Source organism: Thermobia domestica, chromosome 5 (assembly GCF_964235325.1).
Source record: "Thermobia domestica chromosome 5, izTheDome1.hap1.1, whole genome shotgun sequence".
Classification (NCBI taxonomy): Eukaryota; Metazoa; Arthropoda; class Insecta; order Zygentoma; family Lepismatidae; genus Thermobia; species Thermobia domestica.
In genome coordinates, this window is record NC_137458.1 from 115,682,152 (window position 1) to 115,704,966 (window position 22,815).

The window sequence follows — 22,815 nt, forward strand, 5'->3', positions numbered from 1 at the left end:
CCAATGCAACTCACAGAGCGGTACGGACCTGTGACGTCACGCCTAAACCTTGTCTGGGCAGCCGTGACGTAAGCAGCTCATTTTTTCATTGAAGCGTTGTATATCCGTAACTAAGAAATATTTTTCTGAGATTTTTGGTATGTGGTATATTGAAGACTAGTTCTACACGATAGTGTCTTTAAATTACAACCTTTGGTCAAAATGGAAGTGTCCATTGAGCCCGGGACCATACATACAAAAACCTCGCCAGCTATAATTTAGTCACATACGAGTGATTTACTAACTATGGAGTGTAGACCTCTCTTAGTTCCTTGATAAGTGGTGCTAAGTATTTTTATGGACGTTTGATTGTATTTTTGTTTATTGGTCAACATTGTATGAAATTCACTTAATTTTGAAAGTTAACTCTAGTGCAAGACAAATGCACGATTTCGCACGACAAAGACGTACGTCGATTTTGAAAATTGAGGAACAATTTTTTTTCTACGTAATCCCGTAATACTGGTTTTCATTGGCGTAAACAGGATAATTTGTTGGGAGCTATGGTCCCTTACTTCTGAGAGTTGAAAGAACCTTCCAACGGACCTAACGACATTCTAGAAGAACAGCATTGTTCTGTGGTGACTGTCACCAGGGCCGTGCCGTGGAAGAAGGGGGGGGGGCAGCGGGGCGACGGGCCCGGGCGCCGAAGTAATGGGGGCGAAAAGTTCGGGAGAAAAAGGAAAAAGATAGGAAAAATTGCTTGGAATATATGTATGGGGGCGCCGTCGTATACTCTTGCCCCGGGCGCTGATTTTCCACGTCACGACCCTGACTGTAACCCCCCTAGTTACGCCTTTGCATGTTTATGTATATCTCTCCTGAGAGTGATAGCGATTAACGTCATTCCTAAGACAGGTTTTCTGCAGTTTTTAAATTCAACAAGCTTAGAAGTAAAATTTAGAAAAGTTCAAATATAAATTGCGAGGAATGTAAGATGAATAATCAAAGCAGCGCTTGACGTATATATGTAATTCACGGTAAAATCTTGTTGAGTCTAGATATATTGATATACATGGTTGTTAAGGTTACAACAAAAACAAAACGATTGTCGACATTCATCACGGAAATTGTTTTGAAAGCAAAACACATCTTGCCCTAGGGTTGTAAGTTAATAAATACTCTTGTCACGTTTCTTCTCCGGCTTTCGTCCCATAACGATAATTTCTCAGTGCTTGATGCCTCTTCTCTTCAGGAGTGGAAACGGGAATTAGTAAGGTGTTCCAAGGTATCAGAAGCAGTCAGGGCGCTGGGTCCAGGGAATGCAATCCATGCGCGCATGTGCTTTGCTCCGCTCCTTGTATTCGATAGAGGCAAAGTGTGTGGATTGTAGAGAGACAGATGAGAGACTCTGAAGGTGTCACTCGATCTGCTTTGGATGCAGTGTCAAGTGTATTCTGGACTGGGTGAAGGTCAGGCACAACAGAGATTGACCTTGTACAATTAAAACTTAAACTCAAGTGAGTAATTTGATTATACCATTCATGTTGTATAAAGTTAACCTTACGGCAAATCAAACAGACTGTCATGTGTTCTGATTTCTTTTCCTAAGATTTCGAATTTGATTTTCCCTTTGCGAGTATTAAAATAATATAAATTCATTTAATATAAATTCGTTATGGTTATTTATAATTACTATGTAGTGCTACAAGTGCAGAATATCGTTATTTCTATTTTAGAACTAATATTGAATGGAAACATAATTGTTTATTATTGAAGAATACAACAGACTACTTCTCAGTTATATTCAATAATTTTGTGCTTTATTGTAAATTAATATGATGAAGTATATGATAAAGATACGTGAACATAATTCGTTTTTTTTTTCGTTGTTGACAATACATTCATTAACAGACAATACTTGTCGGTGCTTTAAGTTATAAATCCCATTGTAGGAGGCACACTTACACCACATGCTGGACTTCGTCACAATATTCATCTTATTTCGGTTCTTCATTTTGAATTAGGCAGCTTAAAATGTGTGTCTATTTACAAATCAACAAGCTTCGTATTGTGTTATAATTGTTTCGTATTATGTGTAAGTTGAGTTGATTTTGATTTTAACGTCCCTTTCAGCAACAAGGCTATATGAAACAGGACCTACTGATTAACGTGGAATCCGAATCACATGAGCTCCTGTCGGGAATCGAACCGGAGTCTCCCACGCCAAAGGCGCGTAAGTTAATCCTTAGCCACGAAGGAGCTCCCTATTATGTATAAGGATGCAAGATTCTGAATATAGTTTATAATTTAAGCATTGTTGAAATTCTACTTACATTTACAAATCTTAAGTTATTTTAGATTTTTTGAGTCTACCATTATATTTATTGTGTGGGGAATATTATCATTTTAGATCTATCTCTTTTCTACAGTTCATTATTTACTTGGTGGTGTAAAATGCGAGGGAAACTATCGAAATTCTAACGGTTAACTACGGCTTTAATCCGTTTTTTTTGGGGGGGGAAGGGGGGTTAGTATGTACTGTCTTAAACTAGTTGATAACCTTCTTCTGTAGACCTGAATCGAAACTGGAACCACAAACACCATAGGTAACCATATTTAACCATGCCATTATTTGATCGATTAGCGATTTAAAAAACATTTTTCTTTCTGATTTGCTTTCAATACGTCTAGGGAATTCTTACAATTTTTCATCTCTCTCTCTCTCTCTGTATTTGTGTGTGTGTGAGAGAGAGAGAGAGAAAGAAAAAAGATATGAGATCTAATGTAGTTCTGTAGTGTTATTTGCATATTACAGTTAACTGTGGCGTCAAATAATTATTTGAACAACAAGTTTTCGAAGAATTCATTATTTGAAAAATGAATTATTCGAATTTTAGCAGCACTGGCTCAGATGTATCTATGATACGGCTGAGAGTTGGCTTTTCATCAGGTGATACAAAAGGAAAGAAAACTGTAAAAGAGATTTTTTTCACGTTTAACAAAAATCATAGCTGCTTCGGGAATCAAACTGAGAGTTTTCCAATCAGATGCTGCAGCTCGCAACATATTCGATACATAAAGCGAATCACATTTAGTGTTGCCACGAGACGAGACATTTCTCGTGTCTCGTCTCGTCTCGTCTCGTAAACGAGACGAGACACGAGACGGGACAGAACCCTCTTAGACGAGACACGAGACGAGACAGACTACTTGTCCCGTCTCGAAAACGAGACGAGACACGAGACGAGACGGGACGTCTCGTGAAATGTCTCGTCTCGTCTCGTGTCTCGAAAATGAAAACGCTGGCGGGAATGGCCAAGATTGAAATTGCCAGTAGTCATATAGATTGCAAAAGGAAAATCCCCTTTGTGAGAAAACATGTTGAAAAGCCTTCATAGAAAAGTGTCCTCTGCCTATTGAATGAAACAATCGTGATACACGAGCTTCCAGGAATATCATCCTTAATGTCTTGTCCCCAATTCCCCTTGCGGTAAACTGAGGAATTCTCCTTTTTTTTTAATTTCTGGCTGGAATGATGACAAACAAAATCAAAGACAGGGAAAATTTTTACAAGGTCAAGAAACCGAACTACCACCACCATCTATTCAATTTGAAAACTGGGTAAGGTCTACACTTGTCTTTATTCTCTGGTGGCGGTATTCTTTTTGCTATATGAACCGAAAACGGCAATTGAAGTATGTCATCTTGCTACTAAAATTTTGTCTTCTCTCCCCCCCCCCCTCTCTCTCTCAGACACACACACACATAAAAACACACTTTTACCATTTTACCAATCGCTCGCTTATTATACAGCAGTCATGTTGTAAAATTCACTTCTTCGTTTGGAAGGCGGGCGGACGACAAAGGAAGCAAAGATGTTATCGACAAACCCTTCAAATTGTTTGCTTTCAGCAAATTTATGATACTAACAATAACACTTTAGGTAAAGAAGTTTTACAGGGGGACCTTCGTTTTGTTACGCGGAAATGTTTGATCTGACCAGAGTGCGAAATTGCCCTCTGCTTCCATGTTGAGGGGAGAGGAATACTTCCCTTTCGTAGTGAATAATATTCATTAGGACCTGAATTATCTTCAGAAATTGTTTCTTACAGGCGCATAAAACCTCTCGAACTTGATAAGGGTAAAGAACATTTGGTATAATATTCATGGAACTCCGTTGAAAGCAGAAAATATCATGAGAATGATCAAAATTCGAACATTGAAGAACATAATTAACAGAAAAGAAATAGGATACCCAAACCATATTTTTAAACTTGCTATAAAATGTATATCCTATATTTTTACTAATTCCTTACTCCCATGAAAGTATCCCGGGGAGGATATTCTCTCCATTTTTTTCAGACTGAAATCATTTTATCCCGTACGATTTCCCCCCATGACACAGTACGAAAAAACAAATGTTGTTAAAATCCATACACATGACCCTTCCGGGACTCAACCCGGGGCCTTCAAGCCGATAGTCTATCGCCGCAGACCGCTCGGCTTGGTATGAAGATGTACGTTGTATGATTGCGAATAGATCCCGATAATATAAGAAACTTTAATCCAAAATGGCCACCCAAAAATCAACTTTTTTTTTTGCCATTAGTTAATCTGGGTGTACTGTCATGAGTTTGTTACACAAACGGGGCGAGCACCACATAGTAGCACACACCCCGCGGTTATGGAAACAGATTTGAACCATGGAGGTGAAGACTGGCCCCAAGCATTCTTTCGTCCGATGTGTCGTTCAGCTCCCATTACTGAGAGCTTAGTGTGCAGTAACATATAAAATTTCAATCAAATACTTTCCATTACTCAATAAAATTATTTGGTTCCGAGCTTTTTTTTTTTAAAAAAAAAAATAATTGCAACAAATCTAAATATGCTAAAATGGAAAGTAGTTTTTGGATTGTTATGGGTTAACACTGTGAAACCTAAAGGCTGGAATATATGAAATCAAAGTGTACACATATATCTATTTCTCAATTTATCTACATATCTTTCCATCTCTCTCTCTCTCTCTCTCTGTATATATATATATATATATATATATATATATATATATATATATATATATATATATATATATATATATATATATATATATATATATATATATATCAGCAATTTACTGTATATTCGTGTATTGAAACTGGTGAAACAAATTTCAATGTTTTAGAATGTAAAAAAAAAAAAAAAGAAAAAAAAGAAAAAAAAAGAAGCCAGGGTCGAGAAGCCTCAGACAACTAACAGCAGAGATATATTATCTTGTAAACTGTTTGTCCTTGCCTTGTGAGCTTATTTGATTTTATTTTTAAGACCTTTAGGCAACTTTGGCCGAATGGATGATGATGGGAAAATTAGTGGAATGAAGAAAGTGGTAGAATACTAGACAACTTCGAGAAAACACACACATTCGAAAAATGAAATGAAATGAAATGAAATCTTTGAGTTTTACGCCCCACTGTTATGCCGGTTAGGCTAAAGGAGACAGTGATGATGAGTAATGAATGAAATGGTGGAATTAATAAAGTGGGAGGAAACGGGAGAACCCCGAGAAAACTCACGCACACGGTGTTTGTCCACTACAAAGTTCACTTGGCGGGGCTGGGATCGAACCCGAGACCCCAAGCACCAGAGGTGAACGTTCTACCACTGAGCCACCGCGGTCCCCACACACATTCAATGTTTGTCCATCACAAAGCTCACATGGCACAAACCGTGATCGAACCGACTACCACATACACCAGAGGTAAAGGCTTCACGGTGTAGCTACCGTGACATTTCTTGTCTTGTGTGTTCTGGGTAATACTTGTAACTTACAAGGGAAGAGAGGGAGATTATATATCGAAGTGGAAGATGGTTTATATACCAATCGAAAGCACTAATGACGCCTATTACAAAACTGTAATAAAAATTTTCCGAATGCATATACTATGCGAGTTATATGGATATATAGAGTGTCCAGATAATCCGTTACCACCCCTTGAAATCGCAAACGATAAGACAGATGCGAAATCTGGAAAACATGTGTTTGATCATTTTAAAAGTACAACGTATCAAAGCAAAAATTCTTGTCACAAGGCCACCCGCAGTGTACTGGGCGGGGTCCAACTCAAAAATTACAAAAGGTAAGGGGGTCAAGTAGCATATCGTTCGAAACTTCTTGGGAAATGAAAGAAGACGGAACAAGTCTCAATACTCTAAAATTACCTTGTGCAAAATGGCGGCCGGTCAAACTGTCAGCAAAAACGTCATTGTAATGTAGATGGCCATCCTCAAAAAAATCCTAAAACGGTGAGGCAGAAGTCAAAACAGGAAAACATGTGTGTCATCATTTCAAAAGTACAATGATTGGAAGTAAAAATATTTGTTTCAGGGTCCTCCACAATGTCTCAGGCGGGGTCATGTTCAAATTGTTCAAATGGCAAGGGAGGTCAAGTAGCACATCGTTTAAAGCTGTTATTAAATGAAAGCAGATAGAACAAGTATGGACGCTCTACGATAATACTGTGCAAACATCTTGCATTTTAGTTGTTCTTTCTGTAACCGGGTTTTAGTTTATTTTCACTTTAATTCTTGTACTCAACGGAAAGAAAGGAAATGCCCCTACTGTGAGATTCTGCTCTTTGAGCCCAATAATATCTAAATAAATAAAAAAATAATAAAAAAATAAAAGCAAATTAAGACATAAAGAAAAGAAAGGACAACATTTGACATCTTTGAGTATAGAACTGACTAGCTAACATATAATGTACTTCCACGAACATAAATAAGTAGAGGTTGAAGCCATCAGAAGTACTCTTACCTCTACTTATTTATGTTTATGACTGCAAAACAGTGGTACTTATGCTCGTTATCTGGTTTATAAATTATAAAATGATTCAAACGAAAGTATTCCTTGCACCAGGAAGAGTAAATACGTATAAATGTCTCAGAATGAAAACAAGTGCCGATTGCAAAATGGAAAGTGAACATGCTCAGAAAATCGAAATGAAGATGTACATTTTGACCGGCCGCCATTTTACACAGGGTAATTTTAGAGGATCGAGACTTGTTCTGTGTTCTTTTGTTTCTCAACAGCTTTATTTGACCATATTTGCCATTTGAAAATTTTGAGTAGGACCCCGTCTGGAACCTTGTGGAGGACCCTGGGACAAACATTTTTACTTTCAATCATTGTACTTTTGAAAGATGACACACATCTTTTTCTTTTTTGACATCTGTCTTACCGTTTCAATTTTTTTTCTTTCTTTGGAGGGTGGCCATAGACTCTACAATGACGTTTTTGCTGACAGTTTGACCGGCCGCCATTTTGCACAGGGTAATTTTAGAGAGTTGGGACTTGTTCGTCTTCTTTCATTTCCCAAGAAGTTTCGAACGATATACTACTTGACCCCCTTACCTTTTGTAATTTTTGAGTTGGATCCCGCCTGGGACTCTGCGGGTGGCCCTGGGACAACAATGTTTGCTTTGATACATTGTACTTTTATAATGATCAAAAACGTGTTTTCCAGTCTTGGCATCTGTCTCATCGTTTGCGATTTCAAGGGGTGGAATTGGATTTTCTGGACACCTTGTATATTCATATAACTCGCACAGTATATGCATTCGGAAAATTTTTATTACAGTTTTGTAATAGGCGTCATTAGTGCTTTCGATTGGTATATAAACCATCTTCCACTTCGATATATAATCTCCCTCTCTTCCCTTGTTAATTGTATCTTGATTAGCATGGTGCAGCCTGCTACATTTTACTTTCGTTCCCATGGTATGCTGCTATATTTTTACGAGACAAGACGAGACAAAACGAGACGAGACGAGACGAGACGGGACAGAACCTCTCGAGACGAGACACGAGACGGGACGAGCACATTTTTTCGAGACGAGACACGAGACGAGACATGCTTTGCACGAGACGAGACGAGACAGCCTGAAGTCTCGTCTCGTCTCGTCTCGTGGCAACACTAATCACATTATAATTCTGGAAATTGCTTTGTCCACAGTCTCGATTGCATAACACTGTTTAGCACTTAATTTAGCTGTCAAGAGTGTTGCTAAATTTCCCTTGTGGGAGAAAATGAAGCGTAGATACACGTACTTGGAAAACTTAATTGAAAACTGAACTGTGTATTCTGTTCGTTATGAATGTCAAGTGTAAAAGGTCAATGGACAAAATGTCAAAGAAAGGTCATAATTTTTTTCCTTTTAATTGTAATGGTTGAAACCTCCGGCGTGAAGTGAGTGTACTAATAATAACACTTTTAATAATTCCATTTCGAATTAAATTTACAGTGTATTCATAGTATACTTTTTGAATTTTACTGAAATAAGTTCATATTAAACCTCAAAGCTTTTGTAGCTGGTATATATATATATATATATATATATATATATATATATATATATATATATATATATATATATATATATATATATACAGGGTGTTATAGAGAGACCCAGACACTATCTTTTTCTCAAGAACGGTACATGCTATCAAGTTGAAATAAAAAAAAAATTGCATCACAAATGTGGGTCCAAAGAATCCATAGAATATTTACAAAATCCCGAAATCTGCCCTTCGTGGTGTACTGGGCGGCACATGCCCCGTTCTTGCGATTTTCAAATGGGAACGATGTGTTTCGAATGCACATTCGAAAAGGCGGGGAAAAAATAAGATTGCCCTTCGAAACATTTGTCCGTACTACCTACCGTTTTCCGTGTACCAATTGTTTTTTCAAAACAATGAAGATGCGCGAAATAGAATATACGGAGTTTACAAATTAAGATAATGTAATCACCGTCACAGTTTCGGGAAGTGCAAGACACGCGCTTTCCAATGATATGCCACATGGTGACTCAGAGTCTAAAAAAAGAAGAAACTGAGAGACCCAAAAAAGTGGGTCCAAAGTAAGGTTAGAACTCGTAAATTTCAAATGAAAAGGGGGATCAAGTAATATCTCTTTGAAAAGGTCTCTTCAAATGTTAAAAGAATTTGAACACGTTTTTGAAATCAACTAACCACTTTCAACATGGCGACCATAACAATATCGAAACCCTGAATTTCTGGTTCGTCATGAAGAAATAATGTAACTTGGACCGCCCTTCACATTTTTTCCAGGCTTAGGACTGGCAACGATTTCTACTCGCAATAAGGAATTCGTTGGCGTGTTAAACGGTTGCTTCGCCAACTGAAAAGGTCCTTCATTATACAGAAAATGATTGCCACAACGTTGCAAAAAATAAAATGAAATCTTTGAGTTTTACGTCCCACAGTTATACCGGTTAGGCTAAAGGAGACGGTGATGATGAGAAATGAATGACATAGTGGAATGAAGAAAGTGGGAGGAAACGGGAGAACCCCGAGAAAACCCACGAGCACGGTGTTTGTTTACCACAAAATCCACACGTTGCGAGCTGGGATCGAACCAAAGACCCCAAGCACCGGAGGTGAACGCTGTACCACTGAGTCACCGCACCTCCTGCCACAACGTTGCTTGACAAAAGATAGTAGTCTTAAGTGAAATAAAAAGAAAAACGAAACGCAATGAGCAACGAATAATGAACGAAAACGAAAAGAATAGGTAAAGCACTGACTTCGATGCACATATACTAACTTACAGTAGATGTTCGAAATACCTGCCCTGTGCCTCAATGCATTTCTGCACACGGTAACTGAAATGATTATGTGCCGCAATAATTTCCTCCTCACTAATCTGCCTGCATGCAGCAACTATGAGCTCCATCATGTTGTCCCTTGTTGTGGGGTGATGTTGGTAAACGATTTCTTTAAGTCGTTCCCATAGATAATAATCTAAACATGGTGACCTGTAGGACGCCACGAGCCAAGTCGGGTGAGTCCATTCTGCCCGGGAGGGGGAAGGAACGAAATCGGCCAAACGTAGGCTGAACAACCTCTGTAGTAATAATTTAATATTTAATTGTATTGCTTGGACGTGATACAACACAGTAAGTTTCTACTTGGTTGGAAGAGATGGAAAAAACGTGAATGAATTCTTTAGTGATCAGCACGCGGAAAAACGGGATGATAAATAAAAAAAGGCTGAAAAATAACTTTTTTTCTTTGGCGCAACTGAATAGGGTCGCCGAGAGTTTTGTTAATTTCTTTTTTGTTTCGTATTGTCTGAGAGGAAACTTCCATCTTTGAAATGTCTGCAGAATGTAATTTATATGGACTCATGTCATTGTACCACCATAATCGCTTAGTTATATATATTAAGAAAACGATTATATAATAGCAGGGACAGCTGATTGTGTTCTGTAACAGGTAGCAAGGGTCTTATTTCTGTTTGTTTGTTTTTTTACTTTCAAACTACAGCGGAAGAAACAGATCTTTATAGTTTTCTTCTTCCGTTAGGAAATATATGTTACATATGAGCTGCAGTAGTTGGGATATTCTGATTAAAATATGTTCCTTATTAAGAGTTATTTATGAGTTTACGTACAATTAAATCAAAACAAATATATTTCATTGGCTGAAATCTTTGTTTGTGTTTATGTTTGTAAGTTTATTGTCCCATGATTATATCTTTTGGATTAAGAAGAAGTATGAATGAAGTACGCATTTATAATTTGGTGGAACGAGAATGTAGGAGGAACAGAAGAACTCTGGACACAATGTTTTGTACTAGAAATACACTCTGAATGAACGAAAACATTTCGTTTCAGAAGTGACAGTTTATGGACAGTACTATTTACTGTTTACGAAGTTTTCGTACCAAACATTTTATAAGGAGAGAAACGTATTATAGGTAAATAATGTTGCAAGCGTAACATGGCACAGTTAACGAATGAAACCCTGAATATGGAATTAGATTATTATATATCTATGCGAGTCACTACGAAAGTTTTGAGATGTGAAATAACTTACATACTTAAAATCAATTTAACACTTACATTTTTTCAAAGTATTCACCATTACACTGTACGAAACATAATACATTAGGTTGAAGGAAATGGATCGAAAATAATAAGTTGTATTATATTATTGAAGTTGATTGCTTGACTGAAGAATATTTCTTTAAACACTGAAAACCCACAATTATTTTCTACTGAGAGTACAATAGCGACTATGTATATAAAAAAATAGTAGATTAGTAAAGGAGATATATGTAATAACAGGAATGCACATTATAAGTTTGCCATCATCTAAACAGTGTAGGTAGCGACATTAAGAGTGCGTTTTTTTTTTATTAGGATTAGCTTTATATACAAATTGAAACATTCAATTTCTAATAAGGGATACCAATTGAAACACTATAGTTTGGTTAAATTGTTTTACAGCGTCAGGTAGAACGTAGAATGCAAGCAGCAGCACAATTGGCGACAACTATTAGCATGACTGTAAACTATGGGATTTAGTGTGAATGAGAGACCGGGATGTCTTGTGTATATAATAAGTATGGTTATCTAATTTTGACACAGAAGATTATGCAATTAACATTTCATAACTGTTTTGAGGGTTGCATACCGTCGATGGGAAAACAGTTATTTGGGACCAATGGTGAAAGTGAAACAAGGGGCTGTATACCACAGCAAACAGAGGCTAGTAGTGCAGAATACAGAAGATCAGAAAGAAAACATAGGCCGCCGGATAGATGGGGATATGAACAATAGTTGAAGGGGAGGAGGATGTTGAGGGCGGAAATGGTTAGTTCCGTGCACATGCCTAAAAAGAGGATAAAAGAAGAAGCCTAGATTGTTTATCATGATTATTGAATTAAGTTGTAAATTGGTTGATGGGAAATCTTCATGTCTTCAGGTAGATGTTAAATATATGTTGTATTAGAGGAAACGGCTTAATTATTTTAATAATTAAGACATAGAGTAATATAATGTGAAAGAATAACATGATCAAGTGGGCAACTTCACTAGTACGTTTTATTTCTTCATGACGAACCAGAAATTCAGGGTTTCGATATTGTTAAGGTCGCCATGTTGAAAGTGGTTAGTGGATTTCAAAATCGTGTTCGATTTTTTTTTTTTTTTTTTTTTAACATTTGCAGAGACCTTTGCAACGAGGTATTACTCGACTCCCTTTCCATTTGAAATTTTCGAGTTCTGACCTTACTTTGGACCCAGTTTTTTTGAGGTCACGCAATTTCTTCTTTTTAAAGATTCTGAGTCACCATGTAGCATACCATTGGAAAGCGTGTGTCTTGCACTTCCGGAAACTGTGATGGTGCTTACATTATCTTAATTTGTAAACTCCGTATAGCCTACTCTATTTCGTGCACCTCCATTTTTTTTTTTTTGTTGAAAAAAACAATTGGTACACGGAAAACGGTAGGTAGTACGGACAAATGTTTCGTAGGGCAATCTTATTCCCCCCACCTTTTCGAATGTGCATTCGAAACATATCGTTCCCATTTGAAAATCGCAGGAACGGGGCATGTGGCCCCCATTACACCACGAAGGGGGGATTTCGGGATTTAGTAAATACTCTACGGATTCTTTGGACCCACATTTGTGATGCAATGTTTTTATTTCAGCTTGATAGCATGTACCGTTCTCGAGAAAAAGGTAGTATCTGGATCGCTCTGGAACACCCCTGCTTCCCCCTTCGTGGTGGACAAACATCATGTGCGTGGGTTTTCTCGTGGTTCTCCTTTTTCCTCCCACTGTCATTTCATCATTGTCATTTATCACATCACCACAGTCTCCCTTATCCTCGGTGCATAATCCTGGGATGTTAAACCAAATAAATAAAACTGTTTATCCCGAATTATATATATATATATATATATATATATATATATGTATTATGCACCGAGGATAAGGGAGACTGTGGTGATGTGATAAATGACAATAATGAAATGACAGTGAGAGGAAAACCACGAAAAAACCCACGCACATGATGTTTGTCCACCACGAAGGACGAAGCAGTTTAGTAAGTTAATTATTATATTACTTTATAATAAAATGTTAGTGCAAAAAGTATACTTCGAGGTATCTAGATTCATAACAATGTATTTTTACATATTTTTCATTGAGAAATTCTCGTTGTTTCGTTAGTTGATTCATTAGGAGTTGAGTGTTCTGTTTAGCTCTGAGGCTATATGGAATGTGGACATGCTGTTGAATGTGGAATCCGAATCAGATGAGCTCCCACTGGGAATCAAACCCGAGTTTCCCGCTCGCAAGGTGCTTACGCTTACCAAAGAGCCACGAGGGAACTCTCGCTATATTAGTGTAATAAAAATGTTTTCGTTACTGAAAGTGCGTAAGTTAAAGAAAAAATGAGTATACACGTATTTAAAATATCAAGTGTAATTTATGTATTAATTAAATCTTGAACACGACCCCGTCTTCACTGGTAAACTGTTTACTGATTGATGAAAATAAGAACCGTGTATTTCTACAATCAATCAATCACATCATTGATTCAATCAATTAAGACTTCTTTGGCGTAAGCTTTCCAAGTATTTGGAATCAGGTGGAGTAGAATGAAGCGTTAAAACGTATACGTTGTTTCAAAACTTAATTGAAAGCTCTTTAAAAAAAAAAAAAAAAAATCAAATATGATAACTGAATATTTTAATTTGTACGTGGTAGTGTTTCGTTCTACGTAAATTAACTACGATATCTCATGTAGTACGACTTATCAGTAATTATCTGTAGATCGACTGTATTGCCGTAAAATAGGGGACTGTCCTCGAAACCGTTAGTCCTTTTCTGAATCTAGGACAATAGCCGTAATTTACAATACGTAAGGTACCAGGTAAAATTTTAAATTCACGAAAATTGTTTACAACAAGACTCGACACAGTAAAATACTATTATAACAAAAGAAACTACACAAGATGATCAATCATCTCAAAAGTTGCTCATAAGGTGACTTACAGCTCCAAATCGCCATCATGAATGAAATTTCGCCTGACCCTGTGAAAGACTCAAAGTTGCACGCCTAATAGTTTCAGAGATCTGGTGGACGATAAAAGGCAACTTTCAAGTCCTCTTCGATCACTAAGAGTTCATATTTTGCAAAATTTTATTTAGACTATTGTGCAAGAATGTTGTTAAAAACACTTGGCGTAAAAGCCCATTTTGAGGGCCTGAGCCGCTTCAACGCCATCTGTCAGCGACTGGCTGAAAAGTGTCGAGCCTATCGATGAGCACGTGGTCCTGTCAGTAACCAGCGTATCTGGAGCTTTTTAGACCTAGCAGGAACATTGTACAAAATTTAAATGTTCTTAATAGGTTTGGAGATCTAATGAGTGAATCAGTGAATCGGTAGATTTTTCAACAGATTTACACCGTTAGATTTTGCAACAGAGACGAAAGTGATGGTTTGGATTCAGGTCTCTCACACTAATTGTAATGAAAAAAGTAATTAAAACTGCTAAAATCATTAGTGCGACTTACGTAAAGTATATCTGAGGATTTTTTTTCTTTTTTAACACTATAATTTGAAAAACACGATACTTCATCGACGTACAAAAAAACCGGCGTTGAATCGGATCATTTGTCAAAGCAATTCGGTTCATCCCGCTAGTCCAGTGCCTTTGGTCTCAGATTCAATTTCTGGTGGATGGACAAAAAAAAAAAAAAAAAAAAAAAAAGTCACTTTCATTAATAATCCGTCTCCTTTAGCGTAAAAGGCATAATCGTGGGACGATAAATTAATCATTCATTTTTCAAAACCAATCCAGACACACTGTTAAGATTTATTTTTATAATTTCCTTTCATGGTCGTTTGATTTACGCAAGGCTTATTTCTCGAGTATTTAAAATTATATTTTCCTGCTAAAACTACCTATACTTCCAGCGGTTCCGCATTTGTGAACTGGACATCTTAGATTTAGAAGTATACTACTAGTTGCGAAAAAATGTTACTTGTAATTTCTCTCTCTTCCATACGTTTGGGGTGTACAATTTTGGAGAAAATCTGATCCATTATTCATTAAGTAATTTTATTGAAGGGTAACTAATTACAATTCGTATATTTCTTGCAAAAATTGTGCAAGTTCAGTAATTGTCAGAGCTTCTCACAGAGCTGCTGGTGTGAACGTTATCTTCCTGTATTTCAATTAGAGATGGAAAAAAGCCAGCTTTTGGAATTGAGATTTTTTCCCTATAAAAAGACTTTTTTGTGGGAAGGATCATTTTTTTTTTTTTTTTACTTTTATGGCTTTCTTATTCAAGTACCACTTTTGTTTCCCTGTAGTGGATTCTACAATTAAGAAAGTGCGTTTACAACATGCAGTACTTGTAGCATTAGAGTTATCATCATCAAATGTAAGTTATGCAACACCCACATCCCAAGTGCATTTTTGGTTGCCTAACCATCTTTGAAAAGTACCTGAAAGTTATATATTTTTTTTTTATATATTTTACTAGTCACTTCAATTTAATCTGGCAGGCAAGAATAAGCAGCATAAACCAAGGAGTAGATATTAAACCATTTTTGTTTTGGTATAAAACTTTGCTGGCGTGTCCATTTTCGTTCGGGAAATATTTTATACTCAGTTTCAAAGAGCTCAGTTTACAGAATTAAAGCCATAAACAGTTGTTTTGAGTATGAGTTAAACATCGTTATTCATAGAATTCATTCTTCCTTATATCTTGTAAAAACTTTTGAAATAAAAGGAAAAACTTGTTTTAAACGTTTACTTTGTCGCATTTTAGCGTCTCAATAAATATTATATGTAGTTATAATGAAGTTTTCATTTATTCGTAAATTTTAATTCGTAAATTCGATATTTTCCCCACCAAATCTACTACGTTTTCAGAATAGTTCATTGCTAACACTATTGAACTCTTTATTAAACGCTTCTGTCGTTAGAACTAGAAAGGCCATTGTTCCACCGAATTGCACTTTTTCTTTCTATGGAATGACTGATTTTTCTTTGATTCTTAATTTTTTCTTCACGATTTTCTCATCAAAATACAGTAGTTAAGTTTTTGTTGTGGTATAATGGGAAAACGAAAGTAGAACGTACTGTTACCTCTCTGTTAAATCTGAAATATTTTAAAAATCCCAAAATTTCAGTCCTAAAATATTTTTTCTTTTTCAAAACGCTTTTTTTTTTTAACTCGTACATATCTAATCACAACAGTTGAATATAATTGTGTAGCAGCTGTGTCACATGACGTCCAAATTAGATCATCATATTAAAATGACGTAAAGATTCTTCGTTCTTCCCCCACACATTCTTTTCCTTTTGACGACCTTCTGGAGAGATTCCATTGGAGGATGTAATATACTTGTTAATATGGCCCACATCTGTTCAACTTTCGTGATGGTCGTGTTCCTTGTATGGTTTATTTTTATTTTAGTTTTACAACATAACTAATTTGTGTGTATAAGTTTATGATCTTTAAACTACGTACTATTTTCCAGTGATGGTTATTTCTATTAGGTTTACTTGGATTATTCTAACCTGGGTGATGGAAATGTTGACGTTAGTTGAAACTCAGTAGTCTCGAAAAACATGTCTTGAACTTCAGTTTTTGAGTTTTCTTCCAATAATGAACAAAAGTTGCAGATAGGATAAGATATTAAATTAATTAGGACTACGAAACACTGCATCGCCAGTTCAGAGCAAATAGCCTTCCTCCATGATCGTACCGTCGACTAAGGTACTGTTTACACTCCTGGATACATAGATTAATCAACCCATATTAGAAGAACAAACAATAAAACAAGTAATCTAAACCCTCTTAGGAACATTTTATTTTTACTTATTACTTCAGTCATTATTCATAGACCGATGATACCAACTATTCCAGTTCATCAAAAATTAAGTTCGTGGTGAACAACATCGTGTCCGTGGGTTTTCTCGGAGTCCTCCCACATTATTATTCCACCGATTCTTCCAACATCATTCACTTGCCTTAATCATCCATCCCCTTTAGCCTAAAGGCCATAATTAAGGGATGTGAAACTGAAAAAGTTCATTTTCACCAAAAATGAGTTAGAATAAATGCAATTGGACAATTGGTTACAAATGTAATACAACAATTTTTATCAGATACAGATCTGTGTCCATTTTACACTGAAATAATGTAACAAAGTATATAAGAAATAACAAAAGCGAATCTATCTATTTACCTATCTATCTATATACATCTCTCTCTCTCTCTCTCTTTCGATATATATATATATATATATATATATATATATATATATATATATATATATATACTGTTCCATAGTTCGTGTAATTTTCTACAGCACTGGGAGATGAAGTTTTCACACGATTAACGTAAAATTTGGCACTCTTATTGAGAAATATCTGAAGTTGTCAAATTTCTAAAGCAAATAAGAGAAAATTCCTGTGTAGCCCAACCTTTTGGGGATGTAAACACAAAAGTTAATTTTCCTTTTAAATTTGGGAAGCATTTTCCTCCAATAATTATTAGTAAATATTTTGGGGCAAATGAGTTGCATTTGTTACAAAATGCAAAATCATTCATTCACAAAGCTAGTAAAGCCGTCTCAAACATTATTTTGGGGAGGTCCCCTTTTGGGCAGCAAGGGGCGTAGAAAGGTGGTGAGTGCTGTGTTACCAAAATCCGAAAATTTATTTTCGGAATGCCAGTAAGCGTCAGATTAATCACGAATGTCACATAATTAATGTTCCAATACTCCTTACATGTAAGAGTGACTGATAATGGGGCCACAGCCCCCTTTCAAAAGTAAAAGTAAAAAAAAAAAACATAAATATTCTTAGTAGGGACATACGAGAACAAGGTATTTTTGTTAGTTAATGTGAAATTTGGCTTCATTGTAGAAGAGGATGCGTTTTTCAAATATGGAATTTTATTTTGGTAACGCACCGCCTTAGGGGGCACAGGGGGCGAAGCAATAGGTGATGGATCTATAAAAATTCAAAATTTTGTACCGGAAATGCCAGTGAGCGTCAGAATTTTCACAAGTGTCACAGAATTAATATTCTAATGCTCCTTGCATGTGCCAGTGACTTATATGAGGCTATAGCCCCTTTCAAAAATAAAAAAAAAAAATCACCATAAATATCCTTATTAGGGACATAAGGGAAGGTATTTTTTGTCAGATAGTGTGAAATTTGGGATTGTTGTACCAAAAAGGTATGCGTTTTTTTTTTAAATCTGGAAGGTTATTTTGGTAACCATTGCCTTAGGGGGCACAGGGGGCGAAGCATCAGATAACGGATCTTTATAAAAATTCCAAATTTTGTTTCGAAAATGCTAGTGAGCGTCACATTATTCACAAATGTCACATAATTAATATTCCAATGTTCCTTGCATGGTCAGTGACTTACATAGCCCCCTTTCAAAAATAAAAAAATCGCCATAAATATCCTTACAAGGGACATCACCCAATTGTCCGGCTCCGATTTCAATGAAATTTTTGTTGCTGATAGAGGACATGTATTCATTACTTGCGATGACAGAAATTTTTGCCATGGTGAATGCTTTCTATTTTTTAATAATTTTTAAAAGTTGTGATGTGGTTAATAGAGATAACTGCAGAAGTCCCCCTTACTACCCTTTATAAACGGAGTGTTAATGAAAGAACAACCATGTAGATACGTATAGGACCTAGGAGGAAGTCGTATGGTATGTATGACCTTGACGGCAGCCATCTTGAAATCCGCCATTTTGAATTAAGGTCAAGTGTTTTAAATAGGAATAGGGTAATATGATACATAATTTCGGGCTAGAATTTAATCAGTAAGACAATGGTGAAGTTAGTTTTAAGATGCACCCATTTGGTGAAAAGTTACAGGCATATTAATTGCTTATACTTACTATGTGCGTAAGTCCCTTACCTCCGCTTCTAACCCGCGTATTAATGATAATAAGTGGATAAAGGTTTCGGTAATACATATTATGCCTAGATGGAAGTGATACGATAAAGGCATCATTGACCGCAGCCATCTTGAAATCCGCCATTTTGAATTAAAGTTAAATTTTGAAAACTGAAAACCATAGCATGTGGCACCAAATTGTAATAGTAAATTTTCCCCAAAAGCCAATGGTATGCTTATTTTTGTTCTATAGTTAACCAGTATGAATTTATGACTCTTCTAATGTGCACGAAATGTCAATTATTCGATCTTTCAAACTGGCAACACTCCTAATTTTCACCGCATGTTTTAAGATTCTAACTGGCACTTTGCAATTGTTTCCATGGCTCATGTTTTCTAAATTTATTACATTTTTTAAGAGTTGCGATTTGTCAGTTCATGAATAGTGTTGGGATAAGCAGCCAGCAATCTTTCTGAATTTTGAAGACTTGACATGTAATTATTAATTTCATAGGCAATGTAATTATTTATTTTAACCCAGAGTACATGAGGAACATATGGACCTATGTGATGTAAAGAAATACAAATGAAATTATAAGAAATTGGTGTAACACGAACTCAAAATTATCATGAAATGTAGCCTACATGTTGCGCAAACGACAAAGAGGATTTTTTTAAAAATAAATACAACTTTAAAGGAACAGCAGCAATGATAGAACATATCAAAGAGACATAATATGACTGTTCCAAACACACTGTTTGTACCATGAAAAAATATGAAAACAGGTAACTTGTTTATAAAGAGGTGTAACTTAATCGAGTTCCTGATCAATACTGATTATAAATCTTCAAAATTCAGAAAGATTGCTGGCTGCTTATCCCAACACTATCCATGAACTGACAAATCGCAACTCTTAAAAAATGTAATAAATTTAGAGCACATGAGCCATGGAAACAATTGCAAAGTGCCAGTTAGAATCTGAAAACATGCGGTGAAAATTAGGAGTGTTGCCAGTTTGAAAGATCGAATAATTGACATTTCGTGCACATTAGAAGAGTCATAAATTCATACTGGTTAACTATAGAACAAAAATAAGCATACCATTGGCTTTTGGGGAAAATTTACTATTACAATTTGGTGCCACATGCTATGGTTTTCAGTTTTCAAAACTTAACTTTAATTCAAAATGGCGGATTTCAAGATGGCTGCCGTCAATGATACCCTTATCGTATCACTTCCATCTACACATAATATGTATTACCGAAACCTTTATCCACTTATTATCATTAATACGCGGATTAGAAGCGGAGGTAAGGGACTTACGCACACAGTAAGTATAAACTATTCATATGCCTGTAACTTTTCACCAAATGGGTGCATCTTAAAACTAACTTCACCGTTGTCTTACTGATTAAATTCTAGCCCGAAATTATGTATCATATTACCCTATTCCTATTTAAAAAACTTGACCTTAATTCAAAATGGCGGATTTCAAGATGGCTGCCGTCAAGGTCATACATACCATACGACTTTCCCCTAGGAACTATACGTATTTACATGGTTGTTCTTTCATTAACACTCAGTTTACAAAGGGTAGTAAGGGGGACTTCTGCAGTAATCTCTATTAACCACATCACAACCTTTAAAAATTACTAAAAAAATAGAAAGCATGCACCATGGCAAAAATTTCTGTCATCACAAGTAATGAATACATGTCCTCTATCAGCAAGAAAAATTTCATTGAAATCGGAGCCGGACAATTGGGTGATGTCCCTTGTTAGTATTGACATACGAGTAGAATGATTTTTTTTCTCAATTAATGTGAAATTGGCGTCGGGTTAGCAAAAAGTTATGCGCTTATCAAGTTTGGAATATTATTTTGGTAATGTACCGCCTTAGGGAGCACAGGGTGTGAAGCATTTGATGGATCTTTATAAAAATTTCAAATTTTATTTAGAAAAATCAAGTGTGTCAGATTGATCTCAAATATACAAACTTAATATTCCGATACTCCCTGCATGTGCCAGTGACTGATATTGAGTTACTGCCCCCCTTCCAAAAATTACATTGAAAATTCATGATAAATATCCTTAGCAAGTACATACGGTAGAAGCTATATTTTGTCAATTAATGTGAAATTTGGCGTTATGACAGTAAAAATCTAGAATATTATTTTGGTAACTGAAAGCACAGGCCACGGATGGTAATTTGGTACCTTTGGGAGTCATAGGGAAGAACTGATAAAAATTCCAATTTTTATTTTGGAAGTGCTCATGAGTGTCAAGTTAGTTGCTAGATCCACAGAATTAATGCTCCATACTACTTTTATGTACCAGTGACTAACATGGGACTACAGCTCTCTTTGAAAGCATAATAAATTCAATATGATTGTTCTTACGCAAAGACCTACTGGTAGAAGCAATTTTTTTATAATTAATAGGAAATTTGGCATTATTTTAGAAAAAGAATGTTTGTTTAGAAAAAAAAATCTGAAGTAGCAATAAGACCCATGTGTGGATTTCTTTTAGGGGCGTGGACTTAGAATTACTTTTGCCTAATGGGAAATGTTGAAAGCAGTTTTATCTAATTATTTGTAAGAATTTTGCGTTAAATTTGCATTTTTAGTTAGAAAATACAATAACACTATGCCTATGATGGTGTATGCGTCTGGAATTTTATTACGGCCATTCCTCCTTATTGGGCAACAATAGCGACGAGAAAGATCTAAACTTTTCATTATTTGTGTTATTGGCGTGAGCGTAAAAATAGTCACTAATATCACAGAATTAACCCTCAGAAGCTACTTCCATGTGTCATGGTCATTGTGGGGCTACAACTTCCCCTTCGCGGTCTCAAAACCACAATAAATATCCACACCACCTTCTTATATTTTCTTCCATGCTCCTTTTGGCCCATTCGGAAAGCAGCCTAAGAGACATGTTTTTAAGGAGGATTGAAACACTCAACTTCGTTGTCCAAACCGTACATTGGTGCTCAAGTGTATATTGATTTCAAGCAATGTCAACAATCCTTTGTTTCGTAAACCACCTTATAACTGTTGACTCAACTTCTTCTTTATCTTCACTGTCAACAGTTTCAGACAATTTCTTATCGCGATACACCAATGATTTATTACCTACGTTGACAGTTCAATATAAGTTTGTGTTTTGTACCCAACACCCGATCGACTTCTTCGGAAATGCACATTACATAGCACGTGAATCTGATGAGTAGACTGGTTTAATCGTTTGCGGAATGGTTGTTGTTTCCACTACATTTTTAGAGTACGTTCACAATGTAGTGTTCTTTGATCACGCAGTCTTTAACTGGGGATCAACGTGCTAATATTATCTACATTACATTTTACCAGAAAAATCGGCAAAAGCAACAAGATCTCGTATAGTGTAAGAACTTGGACTAATATTGCGCGATGTGCAAATTCACCGTTTGTACCAAACAGTTCCGCGTAACTGTTTTCACAATGCCCATCTTGCATCTAGAAAACGTGCGGAGAGATCTCCAAACGTATTTACAGAAGAAACAAAAAGATAGGTGCAGCTATCTGTTACTAGTTCATCGTGGAAATCCCTTGCTCGTCCAAGTTTAGGCTTAAACAATAAGACACTACGCCACAAAGAACTTGAAGAAACTTGAAGATAAAACCATAGAAAGACCGTTCTGGTTTCTGAGTTCTGTGCAAGTGATTATGGTAATCGAGTTCATTTCTATAACTGGTTCATTAAGAAATTAAATGAAAACCCTATGCTCTTGTTTTAAGTGATGTTTTCTGACGAAGCAAAATTCTTTTTAAATGCTTCAGTGTCCTCATCACATCCAAGATATTGGTCATCAGTGCTGTCTAACGTGAGATCAGAAGTGTCAATTCTAAACGAAGAATCATTCTTTAGTGTGGCATAGCTGCTACTGAGGTGATAAGACCTTTCTCCTTTCATGAAAATATAACAAAGGCATCATACCAAAAACTACTTAGGGAGAAGATATTTGTCGAGCAACATCGCTTAAATTTAGGTGAAAATGATGCTTTATGGTTCATACATGATGGAGCACCACTAC

At 36.1% G+C, this 22,815-nt stretch overlaps 1 protein-coding gene across 6 annotated transcripts in view; it reads left to right on the plus strand.

Moving 5' to 3' along the window:
• LOC145686057 (HEAT repeat-containing protein 5B) overlaps positions 1-22,815 on the plus strand; it is a 356,761-nt gene that overhangs the window by 44,261 nt on the left and 289,685 nt on the right. Inside the window, exon 1 of one of the 6 annotated variants that reach the window (XM_081758953.1) lies at positions 1,376-1,499. The exons of the other annotated variants lie outside the window; for them this stretch is intronic. The gene's annotated coding sequence lies outside the window, so the exon portion shown is untranslated. Of the gene's footprint in view, positions 1-1,375; positions 1,500-22,815 lie in introns of those variants that run through there. 6 annotated transcript variants of the gene reach the window in all.